This window comes from Nerophis lumbriciformis, linkage group LG08 (genome assembly GCF_033978685.3).
Source record: "Nerophis lumbriciformis linkage group LG08, RoL_Nlum_v2.1, whole genome shotgun sequence".
Classification (NCBI taxonomy): Eukaryota; Metazoa; Chordata; class Actinopteri; order Syngnathiformes; family Syngnathidae; genus Nerophis; species Nerophis lumbriciformis.
The window spans coordinates 4,571,926-4,590,663 of record NC_084555.2 but is presented as its reverse complement, the minus strand read 5'-3'; positions in this window follow the sequence as shown (position 1 = coordinate 4,590,663).

The window sequence follows — 18,738 nt, the reverse complement described above, 5'->3', positions numbered from 1 at the left end:
TAATTCACACAAAAGTCTAGGCACTTTCAACATCAAGGAAAGAAAACAAAAAGCAAATACAAAGTAATGTTACTAAAAAAAATATGTAAAAAGACAAAAAGGGCTACCTAAATCATTTTAAATGTTTTTAACAAGGATATCAATTTAAGGGCTTTTGTACTCTTAATCATTCTCCAAGATTTGATTGATAATTGTAACCCATTAAGCCAATTAGAAAATGTAGGCCTTACTTTCATAAATCAACATTTATGTAGAATAATTTTTGCCTGGAGCATAGTAATGTTGACAAACATTTCTATGTTACAGTTGTTTACAAAAATACCAAATTTGCTCTCTTCTACAGAGAATGGGGACATTGACACCCTTGTAACACTTTTACAGGTATGTCAGTTTATGTGATTATAAACAGAGCAATAAAGTTTCATTCAAACTACACTTTTACAGGTATGCCACTTTATGTGATTATAAACGGTGCAATAAAGTTTCATTCAAACTACACTTTTTATTTTATTTTATTTTTTTAATTGAACAACAAACATGCATTTATAATTCACACAAAAGTCAAGGCACTTTCAACATCAAGAAAGAAAACAAAAGCAAATACAGATAGAGTAATAATACTAAAAAATATGAAAAATAAAAAAAAGACAAAAAGGGCTACCTAAATCATTTTAAATGTTTTTAACAAGGATATCAATTTAAGGGCTTTTGTACTCTTAATCATTCTCCAAGATTTGATTGATAATTGTAACCCATTAAGCCAATTAGAAAATGTAGGTCTTACTTTCATAAATCAACATTTATGTAGAATAATTTTTGCCTGGAGCATAGTAATGTTGACAAACATTTCTATGTTACAGTTGTTTACAAAAATACCAAATTTGCTCTCTTCTACAGAGAATGGGGACATTGACACCCTTGTAACACTTTTACAGGTATGTCAGTTTATGTGATTATAAACAGAGCAATAAAGTTTCATTCAAACTACACTTTTACAGGTATGTCGCTTTATGTGATTATAAACAGTGCAATAAAGTTTCATTCAAACTACACTTTTTATTTTTTGTATTTTTTTAATTGAACAACAAACGTGCATTTATAATTCACACAAAAGTCAAGGCACTTTCAACATCAAGGAAAGAAAACAAAAAGCAAATACAAAGTAATGTTACTAAAAAAAATATGTAAAAAGACAAAAAGGGCTACCTAAATCACTTTAAATGTTTTTTATCAAGGATATCAATTTAAGGGCTTTTGTACTCTTAATCATTCTCCAAGATTTGATTGATAATTGTAACCCATTAAGCCAATTAGAAAATGTAGGCCTTACTTTCATAAATCAACATTTATGTAGAATAATTTTTGCCTGGAGCATAGTAATGTTGACAAACATTTCTATGTTACAGTTGTTTACAAAAATACCAAATTTGCTCTCTTCTACAGAGAATGGGGACATTGACACCCTTGTAACACTTTTACAGGTATGTCAGTTTATGTGATTATAAACAGAGCAATAAAGTTTTATTCAAACTACACTTTTACAGGTACGTCGCTTTATGTGTTTATAAACAGTGCAATAAAGTTTCATTCAAACTACACTTATGTCACTTTATGTGATTATAAACAGAGCAATAAAGTTTCATTCAAACTACACTTTTACAGGTATGTCGCTTTATGTGATTATAAACAGTGCAATAAAGTTTCATTCAAACTACAGTTTTTATTTTTTGTATTTTTTTAATTGAACAACAAACGTGCATTTATAATTCACACAAAAGTCAAGGCACTTTCAACATCAAGGAAGGAAAACAAAAAGCAAATACAAAGTAATGTTACTAAAAAAAATATGTAAAAAGACAAAAAGGGCTACCTAAATCACTTTAAATGTTTTTTTATCAAGGATATCAATTTAAGGGCTTTTGTACTCTTAATCATTCTCCAAGATTTGATTGATAATTTTAACCCATTAAGCCAATTAGAAAATGTAGGCCTTACTTTCAAAAATCAACATTTATGTAGAATAATTTTTGCCTAGAGCATAGTAATGTTGACAAACATTTCTATGTTACAGTTGTTTACAAAAATACCAAATTTGCTCTCTTCTACAGAGAATGGGGACATTGACACCCTTGTAACACTTTTACAGGTATGTCAGTTTATGTGATTATAAACAGAGCAATGAAGTTTCATTCAAACTACACTTTTACAGGTATGTCGCTTTATGTGATTATAAACAGTGCAATAAAGTTTCATTCAAACTACAGTTTTTATTTTTTGTATTTTTTTAATTGAACAACAAACGTGCATTTATAATTCACACAAAAGTCAAGGCACTTTCAACATCAAGGAAAGAAAACAAAAAGCAAATACAAAGTAATGTTACTAAAAAAAATATGTAAAAAGACAAAAAGGGCTACCTAAATCACTTTAAATGTTTTTTATCAAGGATATCAATTTAAGGGCTTTTGTACTCTTAATCATTCTCCAAGATTTGATTGATAATTGTAACCCATTAAGCCAATTAGAAAATGTAGGCCTTACTTTCATAAATCAACATTTATGTAGAATAATTTTTGCCTGGAGCATAGTAATGTTGACAAACATTTCTATGTTACAGTTGTTTACAAAAATACCAAATTTGCTCTCTTCTACAGAGAATGGGGACATTGACACCCTTGTAACACTTTTACAGGTATGTCAGTTTATGTGATTATAAACAGAGCAATAAAGTTTTATTCAAACTACACTTTTACAGGTACGTCGCTTTATGTGTTTATAAACAGTGCAATAAAGTTTCATTCAAACTACACTTATGTCACTTTATGTGATTATAAACAGAGCAATAAAGTTTCATTCAAACTACACTTTTACAGGAATGTCGCTTTTTGTGATTATAAACAGTGCAATAAAGTTTCATTCAAACTACAGTTTTTATTTTTTGTATTTTTTTAATTGAACAACAAACGTGCATTTATAATTCACACAAAAGTCAAGGCACTTTCAACATCAAGGAAAGAAAACAAAAAGCAAATACAAAGTAATGTTACTAAAAAAAATATGTAAAAAGACAAAAAGGGCTACCTAAATCACTTTAAATGTTTTTTATCAAGGATATCAATTTAAGGGCTTTTGTACTCTTAATCATTCTCCAAGATTTGATTGATAATTGTAACCCATTAAGCCAATTAGAAAATGTAGGCCTTACTTTCATAAATCAACATTTATGTAGAATAATTTTTGCCTGGAGCATAGTAATGTTGACAAACATTTCTATGTTACAGTTGTTTACAAAAATACCAAATTTGCTCTCTTCTACAGAGAATGGGGACATTGACACCCTTGTAACACTTTTACAGGTATGTCAGTTTATGTGATTATAAACAGAGCAATAAAGTTTCATTCAAACTACACTTTTACAGGTATGCCACTTTATGTGATTATAAACAGTGCAATAAAGTTTCATTCAAACTACACTTTTTATTTTATTTTATTTTTTTTAATTGAACAACAAACATGCATTTATAATTCACACAAAAGTCAAGGCACTTTCAACATCAAGAAAGAAAACAAAAGCAAATACAGATCGAGTAATAATACTAAAAAATATGAAAAATAAAAAAAAGACAAAAAGGGCTACCTAAATCATTTTAAATGTTTTTAACAAGGATATCAATTTAAGGGCTTTTGTACTCTTAATCATTCTCCAAGATTTGATTGATAATTGTAACCCATTAAGCCAATTAGAAAATGTAGGCCTTACTTTCATAAATCAACATTTATGTAGAATAATTTTTGCCTGGAGCATAGTAATGTTGACAAACATTTCTATGTTACAGTTGTTTACAAAATACCAAATTTGCTCTCTTCTACAGAGAATGGGGACATTGACACCCTTGTAACACTTTTACAGGTATGTCAGTTTATGTGATTATAAACAGAGCAATAAAGTTTTATTCAAACTACACTTTTACAGGTACGTCGCTTTATGTGTTTATAAACAGTGCAATAAAGTTTCATTCAAACTACACTTATGTCACTTTATGTGATTATAAACAGAGCAATAAAGTTTCATTCAAACTACACTTTTACAGGTATGTCGCTTTATGTGATTATAAACAGTGCAATAAAGTTTCATTCAAACTACAGTTTTTATTTTTTGTATTTTTTTAATTGAACAACAAACGTGCATTTATAATTCACACAAAAGTCAAGGCACTTTCAACATCAAGGAAAGAAAACAAAAAGCAAATACAAAGTAATGTTACTAAAAAAAATATGTAAAAAGACAAAAAGGGCTACCTAAATCACTTTAAATGTTTTTTAACAAGGATATCAATTTAAGGGCTTTTGTACTCTTAATCATTCTCCAAGATTTGATTGATAATTGTAACCCATTAAGCCAATTAGAAAATGTAGGCCTTACTTTCATAAATCAACATTTATGTAGAATAATTTTTGCCTGGAGCATAGTAATGTTGACAAACATTTCTATGTTACAGTTGTTTACAAAAATACCAAATTTGCTCTCTTCTACAGAGAATGGGGACATTGACACCCTTGTAACACTTTTACAGGTATGTCAGTTTATGTGATTATAAACAGAGCAATAAAGTTTCATTCAAACTACACTTTCACAGGTATGTCGCTTTATGTGATTATAAACAGTGCAATAAAGTTTCATTCAAACTACACTTTTTTTTTTTTTTTTTTTTTTTTAATTGAACAATAAACATGCATTTATAATTCACACAAAAGTCAAGGCACTTTCAACATCAAGAAAGAAAACAAAAGCAAATACAGATAGAGTAATAATACTAAAAAAATATGAAAAATAAAAAAAAGACAAAAAGGGCTACCTAAATCATTTTAAATGTTTTTTATCAAGGATATCAATTTAAGGGCTTTTGTACTCTTAATCATTCTCCAAGATTTGATTGATAATTGTAACCCATTAAGCCAATTAGAAAATGTAGGCCTTACTTTCATAAATCAACATTTATGTAGAATAATTTTTGCCTGGAGCATAGTAATGTTGACAAACATTTCTATGTTACAGTTGTTTACAAAAATACCAAATTTGCTCTCTTCTACAGAGAATGGGGACATTGACACCCTTGTAACACTTTTACAGGTATGTCAGTTTATGTGATTATAAACAGAGCAATAAAGTTTCATTCAAACTACACTTTTTATTTTATTTTATTTTTTTTAATTGAACAACAAACATGCATTTATAATTCACACAAAAGTCAAGGCACTTTCAACATCAAGAAAGAAAACAAAAGCAAATACAGATAGAGTAATAATACTAAAAAATATGAAAAATAAAAAAAAGACAAAAAGGGCTACCTAAATCATTTTAAATGTTTTTAACAAGGATATCAATTTAAGGGCTTTTGTACTCTTAATCATTCTCCAAGATTTGATTGATAATTGTAACCCATTAAGCCAATTAGAAAATGTAGGCCTTACTTTCATAAATCGACATTTATGAAAAAAAATTTGCCTGGAGCATAATAATGTTGATAAACATTTCTATGTTACAGTCGTTATGTTATGTTATGTTATGTTATGTTATGTTATGTTACCAAATTGGATCTCTTCTATAGAGAATGGGGACATCCCCACACCCTTGTAGCACTTTTACAGGTATGTCACTTTATGTGATAATAAACAGAGCAATAAAGTTTCATTCAAACTACACAACTAAAACTTTCTAATCCAGGGGTCCCCAAAAAGTTAAGTTAAAGTACCACTAATAGTCACACACGCTCTAGGTGTAGTGAAATTACTCTCTGCATTTGACCCATCCGCTTGTTCACCCCCTGGGAGGTGTGGAGAGTAGAGAGCAGCAGCGGTGGCCGCGCTCAGGAATCATTTTGGTGATTTAACCCCCAATTCCAACCCTTGATGCTGAGTGCCAAGCAGGGAGGTAATGGGTGCCATTTTTATAGTCTTTGGTATGACTCGGCCAGGGTTTGAACTCACGACCTACCGATCTCAGGGCGGACACTCTAAACACAAGGCCACTGAGCAGGCTCAAAAACACATCACGTTGGCTTTTTTTTTTCAATCACGATGTTCGCTTTTTTTCGAACAACATCACTAATTATTACTTACTGCAGACTTTATGAGAGTCAACAAACATAATAAAACATCACTTACTGTACATGGTCTGCTGTCATTAGGATGGAAACTGCTGGGATGTTCATATGTGTGTGTGTGTATATATATATATATCATTTTGGCATAGAATGGATTTGGCTCTATTGGTTTCTCTGGCCATGCTTTCCCCCCCCCCCTCCAGCAGACGATGGCGTGGAACACTGCGTATATGTTTTTTGTATTTTTTAATTTTTTTGTAGCTGTATGTAGAAATGGCTGGTTGCATCAGCTATGCTCTTTTAATGTCTTTAATGTCCTTTGTTTTCTTTGACGTTTCCCTCTTACACACATGCTTATGTGTGCTATGGCTATGCGGTTTTTTCCCCCTTGGCCTCAGTCTGGACCCCCTCTCCTGGGGCCCAGGCTTAGACTGAAAATGTAAGTTAATTTCCCCTCGGGGATTAATAAAGTATTTCTGATTCTGATATTCTCATTTAGATGAAGAATGCCTCACAATTCTCGCGAAGAAAGGGGGTTTCGGTGGAAACAAGCGTCTTTTTGTGTCGTTCTCGCCATTACCGGGTCTAAATTGGCTGTCGAAGTGTACCAACTTGTCAGAATACGCCCTTTTCCTTCTAATATCGAGGTGAGAGGCAGGATTTATGATCTAGAATAAAGTTTGACGAGCAAGGACGCAGTTCATCAGTCAATGATGTAAACATAGGCACACACAGGAAGTGATCACGGCGCCGCTATAAATACAAACCCCGTTTCCATATGAGTTGGGAAATTGTGTTAGATGTAAATATAAACGGAATACAATGATTTGCAAATCCTTTTCAACCCATATTCAATTGAATGCACTACAAAGACAACATATTTGATGTTCAAACTTATAAACTTTATTTTTCTTTTGCAAATAATAATTAACTTAGAATTTCATGGCTGCAACACGTGCCAAAGTAGTTGGGAAAGGGCATGTTCACCACTGTGTTACATGGCCTTTCCTTTTAACAACACTCAGTAAACGTTTGGGAACTGAGGAGACACATTTTTTAAGCTTCTCAGGTGGAATTCTTTCCCATTCTTGCTTGATGTACAGCTTAAGTTGTTCAACAGTCCGGGGGTCTCCGTTGTGCTATTTTAGGCTTCATAATGTGCCACACATTTTCAATGGGAGACAGGTCTGGACTACAGGCAGGCCAGTGTAGTACCCACACTCTTTTACTATGAAGCCACGTTGATGTAACACGTGGCTTGGCATTGTCTTGCTGAAATAAGCAGGGGCGTCCATGGTAACGTTGCTTGGATGGCAACAATGTTGCTCCAAAACCTGTATGTACCGTTCAGCATTAATGGCGCCTTCACAGATGTGTAAGTTACCCATGTCTTGGACACTAATACACCCCCATACCATCACAGATGCTGGCTTTTCAACTTTGCGCTTATAACAATCCGGATGGTTCTTTTCCTCTTTGGTCCGGAGGACACGACGTCCACAGTTTCCAAAAACAATTTGAAATGGGGACTCATCAGACCACAGAACACTTTTCCACTTTGTATCAGTCCATCTTAGATGAGCGTGGGCCCAGCAAAGCCGATGGCGTTTCTGGGTGTTGTTGATAAATGGTTTTCGCCTTGCATAGGAGAGTTTTAACTTGCACTTACAGATGTAGCGACCAACTGTAGTTACTGACAGTGGGTTTCTGAAGTGTTCCTGAGCCCATGTGGTGATATCCTTTACACACTGATGTCGCTTGTTGATGCAGTACCGCCTGAGGGATCGAAGGTCACGGGCTTAGCTGCCTACGTGCAGTGATTTCTCCAGATTCTCTGAACCCTTTGATGATATTACGGACCGTAGATGGTGAAATCCCTAAATTCCTTGCAATAGCTGGTTGAGAAAGGTTTTTCTTAAACTGTTCAACAATTTGCTCATGCATTTGTTGACAAAGTGGTGACCCTCGCCCCATCCTTGTTTGTGAATGACTGAGCATTTCATGGAATCTACTTTTATACCCAATCATGGCACCCACCTGTTCCCAATTTGCCTGTTCACCTATGCGATGTTCCAAATAAGTGTTTGATGAGCATTCCTCAACTTTATCAGTATTTATTGCCACCTTTCCCAACTTCTTTGTCACGTGTTGCTGACATCAAATTCTAAAGTTAATGATGAGTTTGAACATCAAATTTGTTGTCTTTGTAGCATATTCAACTGAATATGGCTTGAAAATGATTTGCAAATCATTGTATTCCGTTTATATTTACATCTAACACAATTTCCCAACTAATATAGAAACAGGGTTTGTATGTAATCATAAACAGTGCAATAAAGTTACATCCAAATGACATTATAAAATGTATATCACATGTATATAATCATAAACAGTGCAATAAAGTTACATTCAGATGACATTTTATACAATTTATACCACATGTACTGTATGTAATCATAAACAGTGCAATACAGTTACATTTAAATGACATGATAAAATGTATACCACATGTATGTAATGTGAGTGTGAATGTTGTCTGTCTATCTGTGTTGGCCCTGCAATGAGGTGGCGACTTGTCCAGGGTGTAGGCCGCCTTCCGCCCGAATGCAGCTGAGATAGGCTCCAGCACCCCCCGCGGCCCCAAAAGGGACAAGCGGTAGAACATGGATGGATGGATGGATGGATGTAATCATAAACAGTGCAATAAAGTTATATTCAAATGACATTATAAAATGTATTTCACATGTATGTAATATTAAACAGTGCAATAAAGTCACATTCAAATGACATTATCAAAATGTATACCACATGTATGTAATCCTAAACAGTGCAACAAAGTTACATTCAAATGACATTATCAAAATGTATACCACATGTATGTAATCCTAAACAGTGCAACAAAGTTACATCCAAATGACATTATAAAATGTATTTCACATGTATATAATCATAAACAGTGCAATAAAGTTACATTCAAATGACATTATCAAAATGTATACCACATGTATGTAATCATAAACAGTGCAACAAAGTTACATTCAAATGACATTATCAAAATGTATACCACATGTATGTAATCCTAAACAGTGCAATAAAGTTATATTCAAATGACATTATAAAATGTATATCACATGTATATAATCCTAAACAGTGCAATAAAGTTATATTCAAATGACATTATAAAATGTATTTCACATGTATGTAATATTAAACAGTGCAATAAAGTCACATTCAAATGACATTACAAAATGTATATCACATGTATGTAATCCTAAACAGTGCAATAAAGTTACATTCAAATGACATTATCAAAATGTATACCACATGTATGTAATCCTAAACAGTGCAATAAAGTTATATTCAAATGACATTATAAAATGTATATCACATGTATATAATCATAAACAGTGCAATAAAGTTATATTCAAATGACATTATAAAATGTATTTCACATGTATGTAATATTAAACAGTGCAATAAAGTCACATTCAAATGACATTACAAAATGTATATCACATGTATGTAATCCTAAACAGTGCAACAAAGTTACATTCAAATGACATTATCAAAATGTATACCACATGTATGTAATCCTAAACAGTGCAATAAAGTTATATTCAAATGACATAATAAAATGTATATCACATGTATATAATCCTAAACAGTGCAATAAAGTTATATTCAAATGACATTATAAAATGTATTTCACATGTATGTAATATTAAACAGTGCAATAAAGTCACATTCAAATGACATTACAAAATGTATATCACATGTATGTAATCCTAAACAGTGCAATAAAGTTACATTCAAATGACATTATCAAAATGTATACCACATGTATGTAATCCTAAACAGTGCAATAAAGTTATATTCAAATGACATTATAAAATGTATATCACATGTATATAATCATAAACAGTGCAATAAAGTTATATTCAAATGACATTATAAAATGTATTTCACATGTATGTAATATTAAACAGTGCAATAAAGTTACATTCAAATGACATTATCAAAATGTATACCACATGTATGTAATCCTAAACAGTGCAACAAAGTTACATTCAAATGACATTACAAAATGTATACCACATGTATGTAATCCTAAACAGTGCAATAAAGTTACATTCAAATGACATTATCAAAATGTATACCACATGTATGTAATCCTAAACAGTGCAACAAAGTTACATCCAAATGACATTATAAAATGTATTTCACATGTATGTATTCATAAACAGTGCAATAAAATTACATTGAAATGACATTATAAAATGTATATCACATGCATGTAATCATAAATAGTGCAATAAAGTTACATCCAAATGACATTATAAAATGTATATCACATGTATATAATCATAAACAGTGCAATAAAGTTACATTCAAACTCCAATAAGAACAGGTATATCACACTGTATGAAATAAACAGAGCAATAAAGTTACATTCAAACTGCTGTACATTAAAACATGTATATCACATCAATATGAATGCAAACAGTGCAATAAAGATACATTCAAATACATAATACGGTAATAGGTAAGAGGATGAGGCGATCGATCCAAATATCAATAGTATCTACGATGCTAAGGGTAGTATCAATATCAGCTTTATACCAGTGTGATAATATTGATATTTTCAGTTCTCGTCCATGTTTAGTTTGACTAATATTTGTGTGCTTGTTGTAGTGCACATAACACACGGCTATATAGTTGGTATTATTATACGTGTATCAGTGACGTGCGGTGAGGTTGATGGCTAGTGAGGCACTGACTTCATCACAGTCAGATTTACAAACATATGAACCCTAAAGAGTATCTTATTCACCATTTGATTGGCAGCAGTTAACGGGTTATGTTTAAAAGCTCATACCAGCATTCTTCCCTGCTTGGCACTCAGCATCAAGGCTTGGAATTGGGGGTTAAATCACCAAAAATGATTCCCGGGCGCGGCGCCGCTGCTGCCCACTGCTCCCCTCACCTCCCAGGGGGTGATCAAGGGGATGGGTCAAATGCAGAGGACACATTTCATTACACCTAGTGTGTGTGTGACAATCATTGGTACTTTAATTTAACTTTAACTTTACACATACAAACTGTAGCACACAAAAAAGCACATTTAATAAAAAAAACGTTATTGTGGTCTTACCTTTACTTATAAATAAAGTCCATTCGCCGCTGTTGTGCTGGATTAATGAACCCCCTGACGGGTGTGTTATATCAACTAAAGCCCTCACTTCAACTTTCCACGTGCAAGATTGAATCTATTTAAAAAAGTGTAACCGAGGGTTTATAAATGTCGCCTATACTGTATGAAACTACAAAATAACAAACACGGAGGCTCCAGTTTACACCAGGACCACTTTATTTACCTTCTTTCAAATACCTCCGCTCCACTACAACATGTCATCACTTCCGCTCTTGGCGCCTTCAAAATAAGAGCTCAAGGCATATACTGTATAACAGCGCATAACAGGAACTTAACATCACAAATAGGAAAGCCCATGAAAATAGGTTACAAAAGTTATTTAATAAGAAGCCAAAAAGTGCAAAAACAATAATGCTCATGTTGGAGGAGTTGTGAATTAGATACACCTGCAGTCTGCAGGCGTACCTAATGTTGTGGCCCTGCAGTCATTCACAACTCCTCCAACACGAACATTATTGTTTTTGCACTTTTTGGCTTCTTATGAAATAACTTTTTTAAATAGATTCAATCTTGCACGTAGAAAGTTTAAGTGTGGGCTTTAGTTGATATAACAATTCTACGGCGGGGGTGCAGGAGGCAAGGCTACTGGAGCCTCAGCCAGTGCGTCTTTTGCAGCCGTTTTATGATCGCTCAGCACAAGAAATACGTTACACACATACAGTTATTGACAAAATACACTGTACATTATATACCTCAGCTAACTAAACTATGGAAATGTATAATATAGTTCATATAGCAATACGGTCTCACTGCACAGCAGGCCAGCAGTTAGCCGAGTCCGCAATCCATGTTGAGGCACTGAGTGACGTGCCTCAACTGGCTGCTGTTCACCGCACCGTCTCTTCTCAGTATTTGAACGGCAAATGTGAAAATTCAGCGATTTTGAATGAAAATAATCTAAAACTGGTGAAGTTAAATGGAAAATAACTTTATAGTATAATCACTGCATACATATAACAATTTAATAACATTTTTTTCTTTTTACATTTTTTTTCTTTCCATGATGGCAGGTGAGGCCCCGTCTCGCCTGCCTCTAGTGACTGCACGTCACTGACGTGTATATATTGGGGCGTGCCTGCACATTCCTCCACACACAAGTTGGGGCTGTTAAACAAGGTGGGACTTTGTAAAAAAAAAAAAATATGGGAAAATGTTCGGGGAAGCCATGGAAAACGACTTCCGGACGGCTTCGAAGCGATTCTGGACCACCATCCGCCGCCTCAGGAAGGGGAAGCAGTGCACTACCAACACCGTGTATGGTGCGGATGGTGTTCTGCTGACCTCGACTGCGGAAGTTGTGGATCGGTGGAGGGAATACTTCGAAGACCTCCTCAATCCCACCAACACGTCTTCCTATGAGGAAGCAGTGCCTGGGGAATCTGTGGTGGGCTCTCCTATTTCTGGGGCTGAGGTTGCTGAGGTAGTTAAAAAGCTCCTCGGTGGCAAGGCCCCGGGGGTGGATGAGATCCGCCCGGAGTTCCTTAAGGCTCTGAATGCTGTAGGGCTGTCTTGGTTGACAAGACTCTGCAGCATCGCGTGGACATCGGGGGCAGTACCTCTGGATTGGCAGACCGGGGTGGTGGTTCCTCTCTTTAAAAAGGGGAACCGGAGGGTGTGTTCTAACTATCGTGGGATCACACTCCTCAGCCTTCCCGGTAAGGTCTATTCAGGTGTACTGGAGAGGAGGCTACGCCGGATAGTCGAACCTCGGATTCAGGAGGAACAGTGTGGTTTTCGTCCTGGTCGTGGAACTGTGGACCAGCTCTATACTCTCGGCAGGGTCCTTGAGGGTGCATGGGAGTTTGCCCAACCAGTCTACATGTGCTTTGTGGACTTGGAGAAGGCATTCGACCGTGTCCCTCGGGAAGTCCTGTGGGGAGTGCTCAGAGAGTATGGGGTTTCGGACTGTCTGATTGTGGCAGTCCGCTCCCTGTATGATCAGTGTCAGAGCTTGGTTCGCATTGCCGGCAGTAAGTCGGACACGTTTCCGGTGAGGGTTGGACTCCGCCAAGGCTGCCCTTTGTCACCGATTCTGTTCATAACTTTCATGGACAGAATTTCTAGGCGCAGTCAAGGCGTTGAGGGGATCCGGTTTGGTGGATGCAGGATTAGGTCTCTGCTTTTTGCAGATGATTTGGTCCTGATGGCTTCATCTGGCCAGGATCTTCAGCTCTCACTGGATCGGTTCGCAGCTGAGTGTGAAGCGACTGGGATGAGAATCAGCACCTCCAAGTCCGAGTCCATGGTTCTCGCCCGGAAAAGGGTGGAGTGCCATCTCCGGGTTGGGGAGGAGATCTTGCCCCAAGTGGAGGAGTTCAAGTACCTCGGAGTCTTGTTCACGAGTGAGGGAAGAGTGGATCGTGAGATCGACAGGCGGATCGGTGCGGCGTCTTCAGTAATGCGGACGCTGTATCGATCCGTTGTGGTGAAGAAGGAGCTGAGCCGGAAGGCAAAGCTCTCAATTTACCGGTCGATCTACGTTCCCATCCTCACCTATGGTCATGAGCTTTGGGTTATGACCGAAAGGACAAGATCACGGGTACAAGCGGCCGAAATGAGTTTCCTCCGCCGGGTGGCGGGGCTCTCCCTTAGAGATAGAGTGAGAAGCTCTGCCATCCGGGGGGAGCTCAAAGTAAAGCCGCTGCTCCTCCACATCGAGAGGAGCCAGATGAGGTGGCTCGGGCATCTGGTCAGGATGCCACCCGAGCGCCTCCCTAAGGAGGTGTTTAGGGCATGTCCGACCGGTAGGAGGCCACGAGGAAGACCCAGGACACGTTGGGAAGACTATGTCTCCCGGCTGGCCTGGGAACGCCTCGGGATTCCCCGGGAGGAGCTGGACGAAGTGGCTGGGGAGAGGGAAGTCTGGGCTTCCCTGCTTAGGCTGCTGCCCCCGCGACCCGACCTCGGATAAGCGGAAGAAGATGGATGGATGGGAAAATGTCAACTCTGACCTCAGCCTGGTCCAAGGGAACAGTTTTTAAAGTGCACATTTGCACCATACAGTATTTCATCCTTTGCATTCAGTCTAATTGTGAGGGTTGGTTCAGCTGCAGGAGAGGGGGGGGGGTCATAAATCCACATCTTCCATATGGGCTGTTTTTGCAGGCACCCCCTGAATGCTTACATGGCTGGAATGTGTCGTCCTCGCTCACAACTACGCTGCAGTTCAACGCCATGAATCATCAAGAAGTTCCTGGCTCCATCCGAACATCTCCAAAGTGGACCATCTCTTTTTCCCGGGGCCGTTCCGTGCTGCTGCAGTCAGCATGGACGTGATTTATGACCCCTCCCACACCCCCAAACATCTTCCCCCAGTGTCTGGCTGCTGCTGCTGCCTTTTATAGGCCGTGTTTTAATTGCAGCGTAAACATGTGACTCGGCCAGATGTGAAGCCGAGCCGAGTGGGGGTGACGTGGAGCAGACCTGGAGGAGTCCGATCCAGAAAAAAAAAAAAAAAGTCTTCATTGACTCACTTCAACAATGCAGCAGAGGGGCAGTAAATGGAAACAGGAGGGAGAACAGGCTTTGGACAGATGGGTCAATGGCAGCCTTTGTTACTGTGTTAACTATAGTTGACTGACCTCTCCTGGCCGAATAAGGAACAGCAGGTTCTGGTGAATTATTTATGACTGAGGGCCTGCTGGCCCTTGCAGATGTTCGCAGACTGCATTAAAAAGTCAGGATTACACAAGGAGAGCCATTCAGGATCTAGAATTCTGCTTTGTTGCTCACATCAGGGATGGTGCGTGTGTGTCATATATCAAAGCGGAGCACAAACGGACCCCTTGTCCTCGAAAGTCAGCCTGGAAATGAGCAATGGATCCATCCTACGCATCTCCATGAGCATCCAATCCCAGTTAAAAGTTATGGTTAGGTCTTCCTTTTGAAGTCAAGTCAACATGTGGTTGCAAACCAGACCGAGATATTTCACAAAAAAGTGCCCATGTGGCATATTCATAAATGTATGGACGTTAGAGATGCGCGGTTTGCGGACACAACCGCGGAGTCCGCGGATTATCCGCGGATCGGGCGGATGAAATTAAAAACAATAAGATTTTATCCGCTCGCGGGTCGGGTCGGGCGGATTAATTAGATATTTTTTTTATTTTTTTTGCGGGTGGCAGTTAAACCAATTCGGAAATATATATACATAGTTAAATGTTGTTACCCACATACGAAAAACGAGCAGGCACCTGCTGCATATGCCACAACAGAAGAAAAAAAAAGAAAAGAGATGGACACTTTTACGGAGCGGAGAAGGGACGCCTCGCCGGGGTCCGGGACCGAGGCCCCTTCCCCCGAGAGGGCCCCACCGGGAGCCGTAGCTGAGGCGATCCGCGAGAAGGGCCCGACGCACGTCCAGGGTCACTACCGCGCCCACCGCACCGACACCCCGCCTCGTCCGCTTTCGCAGTGCGCTCACGAAAGGGGTGGGGCTCACCCTGGTTGATATAGAGAGCAGGACGGTGGCCATGGAATTTCATTTAAGGTTTGTGATAAACCATCAAACTCATTCGTTAAAAGGACTCTATAGTAATATAAAGCAAATTTTTCTGGACATTATCATGCAAGAAAAGTTTATTTTTGGGATCGCGATCACCGCGTAATGATTTTTAAAGGTTGCATTACATTATTAACTGTCCCATGTGATCAGCCAGTGCGATTGGAAGTCCATGCTCAATTATTGCCTCCGTAAATAAAACTTCGGCATTCATCACATCCAAAGAATCTGTTTGGGCGACGAAAAACGTTGAAAGTTTTCCACTTGTATCGCTAGCAACGGCATTAGACTTGTGTTTTTTTGTCCCAACGTGGTCTTTTACATCGCTAATTCCTCCGTGTCCGATCGAAAAATCTTGTCTGCACAAGGTGCAATTCGCGTAGTTTTCACCCTTTTTTTTATTTTTTAATTAATATTAGATATATAACAACGGGCGGATGGCGGGCGGGTGCAGTTCTGATCAAACGTTACATCGGGTGGATGGCGGATGGTTGACGACTTTCTGACGCGGTTGCGGATGAAATAAATTGCCTATCCGCGCATCTCTAATGGACGTCTATTGGAAGGAAAAAAAAGGGGGCATGGCTCAAATGGTTGCTGGTTCCAATCCAGCTTCTGCCATCCTAGTCACAGCCTTTGTGTCCTTGGGCAAGACATTCACGGTGTGTAAGATTTCACAAAAATGGACATGTGGCGTATTTATATGCATAACTGCTTAACCTTCGTCTCGTGTTAGGGTCGGTACCGACCCGTTTTAGTTTTTAAATGCATAAAAGAACCACATAAATTTATTTTTTTGCATCAAGGCTTTTTGACTTTGTCAGGAACCTCTATTTCAACAAAATAAAACAGTTTTTGTTTTTTTCACTAAATTATAAAATGTTCTGGTTAAAATTCCGACCTCGGTGTTGTTAGGGTCGGTTTCGACCCAGTTATAAAAATAAGATTATAAAGCAATAATTAGAGCCAAAAACTGAACACACTGACAGCCAGCTCCTCTCCCAATCATGTGAGCTTTAGGGGATTCTCATTTTACCTTGTTATCCAGTACAAAAACAAACAAAGACGGGCATGTCAATCAATCAATCAATCAATCAATCTTTATTTATATAGCCCTAAATCACAAGTGTCTCAAAGGGCTGCACAAGCCACAACGACATCCTCGGTACAAAGCCCACATACGGGCAAGGAAAAACTCACCCCAGTGGGACGTCGATGTGAATGACTATGAGAAACCTTGGAGAGGACCGCATATGTGGGTAACCCCCCCCCTCTAGGGGAGACCGAAAGCAATGGATGTCGAGTGGGTCTGACATAATATTGTGAGAGTCCAGTCCATAGTGGATCCAACATAATAGTAAGAGTCCAGTCCATAGTGGGGCCAGCAGGACACCATCCCGAGCGGAGACGGGTCAGCAGCGTAGAGATGTTCCCAGCCGATGCACAGGCGAGCGGTCCACCCCGGGTCCCGACTCTGGACAGCCAGCACTTCATCCATGGCCACCGGACCTGTGCCCCCCCCCCTCAAGGAAAAGGGGAGCAGAGGAGAAAAGAAAAGAAACGGCAGATCAACTGGTCTAACAGGGGGGCTATTTAAAGGCTAGAGTATACAAATGAGTTTTAAGATGGGACTTAAATGCTTCTACTGAGGTAGCACCTCTAACTGTTACCGAGAGGGCATTCCATAGTACTGGAGCCCGAATAGAAAACGCTCTATAGCCCGCAGACTTTTTTTGGGCTCTGGGAATCACTAATAAGCCGGAGTTCTTTGAACGCAGATTTCAATTTCGATGATGTGAGGTCAATTCAGTATAGAGTTGGTGACTTGCAGAGTGCACATCTCCAATTTGCAGCATGCAAAAATGAAAAAAAGATTTACAGTGAGAGAAATTCTGGATAATATTTTTGGTGAAAATGAGGGAGAGGACACAGAGCAGCATAGTGATATGGATGAACAGGTTTCTGAGGAGGAGTATCATCCAGAAGACACATCTGATGAGTCTGATGAGGAGGTCATACCAAAGACTATAAAAATGGGATCCATTACCTCTCTGCTTGGCACTCAGCATCAAGGCTTGGAATTAAAGTAGCAATGATTGTCACACACACACTAGGTGTGGCAAAATTATTCTCTGCATTTGACCCATCACCCTTGTTCACCCCCTGGGAGGTGAGGGGAGCAGTGGGCAGCAGCGGTGGCCGCGCCCGGGAATAATTTTTGGTGATTTAACCCCCAATTCCAACACTTGATGCTGAGTGCCAAGCAGGGAGGTAATGGCTCCCATTTTTTATAGTCTTTGGTATGACTCGGCCGGGGTTTGAACTCACAACCTACCCATCTCAGGGCGGACACTCTAACAACTAGGCCACTGAGTAGGTCTGGGGGTTAAATTGGGGGTTATATTACCAAAAATGATTCCCGGGCGTGGCACCGCTGCTGCCTACTGCTCCCCTCACCTCCCAGGGGGTGAACAAGGGGATGAATCAAATGCAGAGGACACATTTCGTCTCGTCTCGATTACTGTAACGTATTATTTTCGGGTCTCCCTATGTCTAGCATTAAAAGATTACAGTTGGTACAAAATGCGGCTGCTAGACTTTTGACAAGAACAAGAAAGTTTGATCATATTACGCCTATACTGGCTCACCTGCACTGGCTTCCTGTGCACTTAAGATGTGACTTTAAGGTTTTACTACTTACGTATAAAATACCACACGGTCTAGCTCCGTCCTATCTTGTCGATTGCATTGTACCATATGTCCCGGCAAGAAATCTGCGTTCAAAGAACTCCGGCTTATTAGTGATTCCCAGAGCCCAAAAAAAGTCTGCGGGCTGTAGAGCGTTTTCTATTCGGGCTCCAGTACTATGGAATGCCCTCCCGGTAACAGTTAGAGATGCTACCTCAGTAGAAACATTTAAG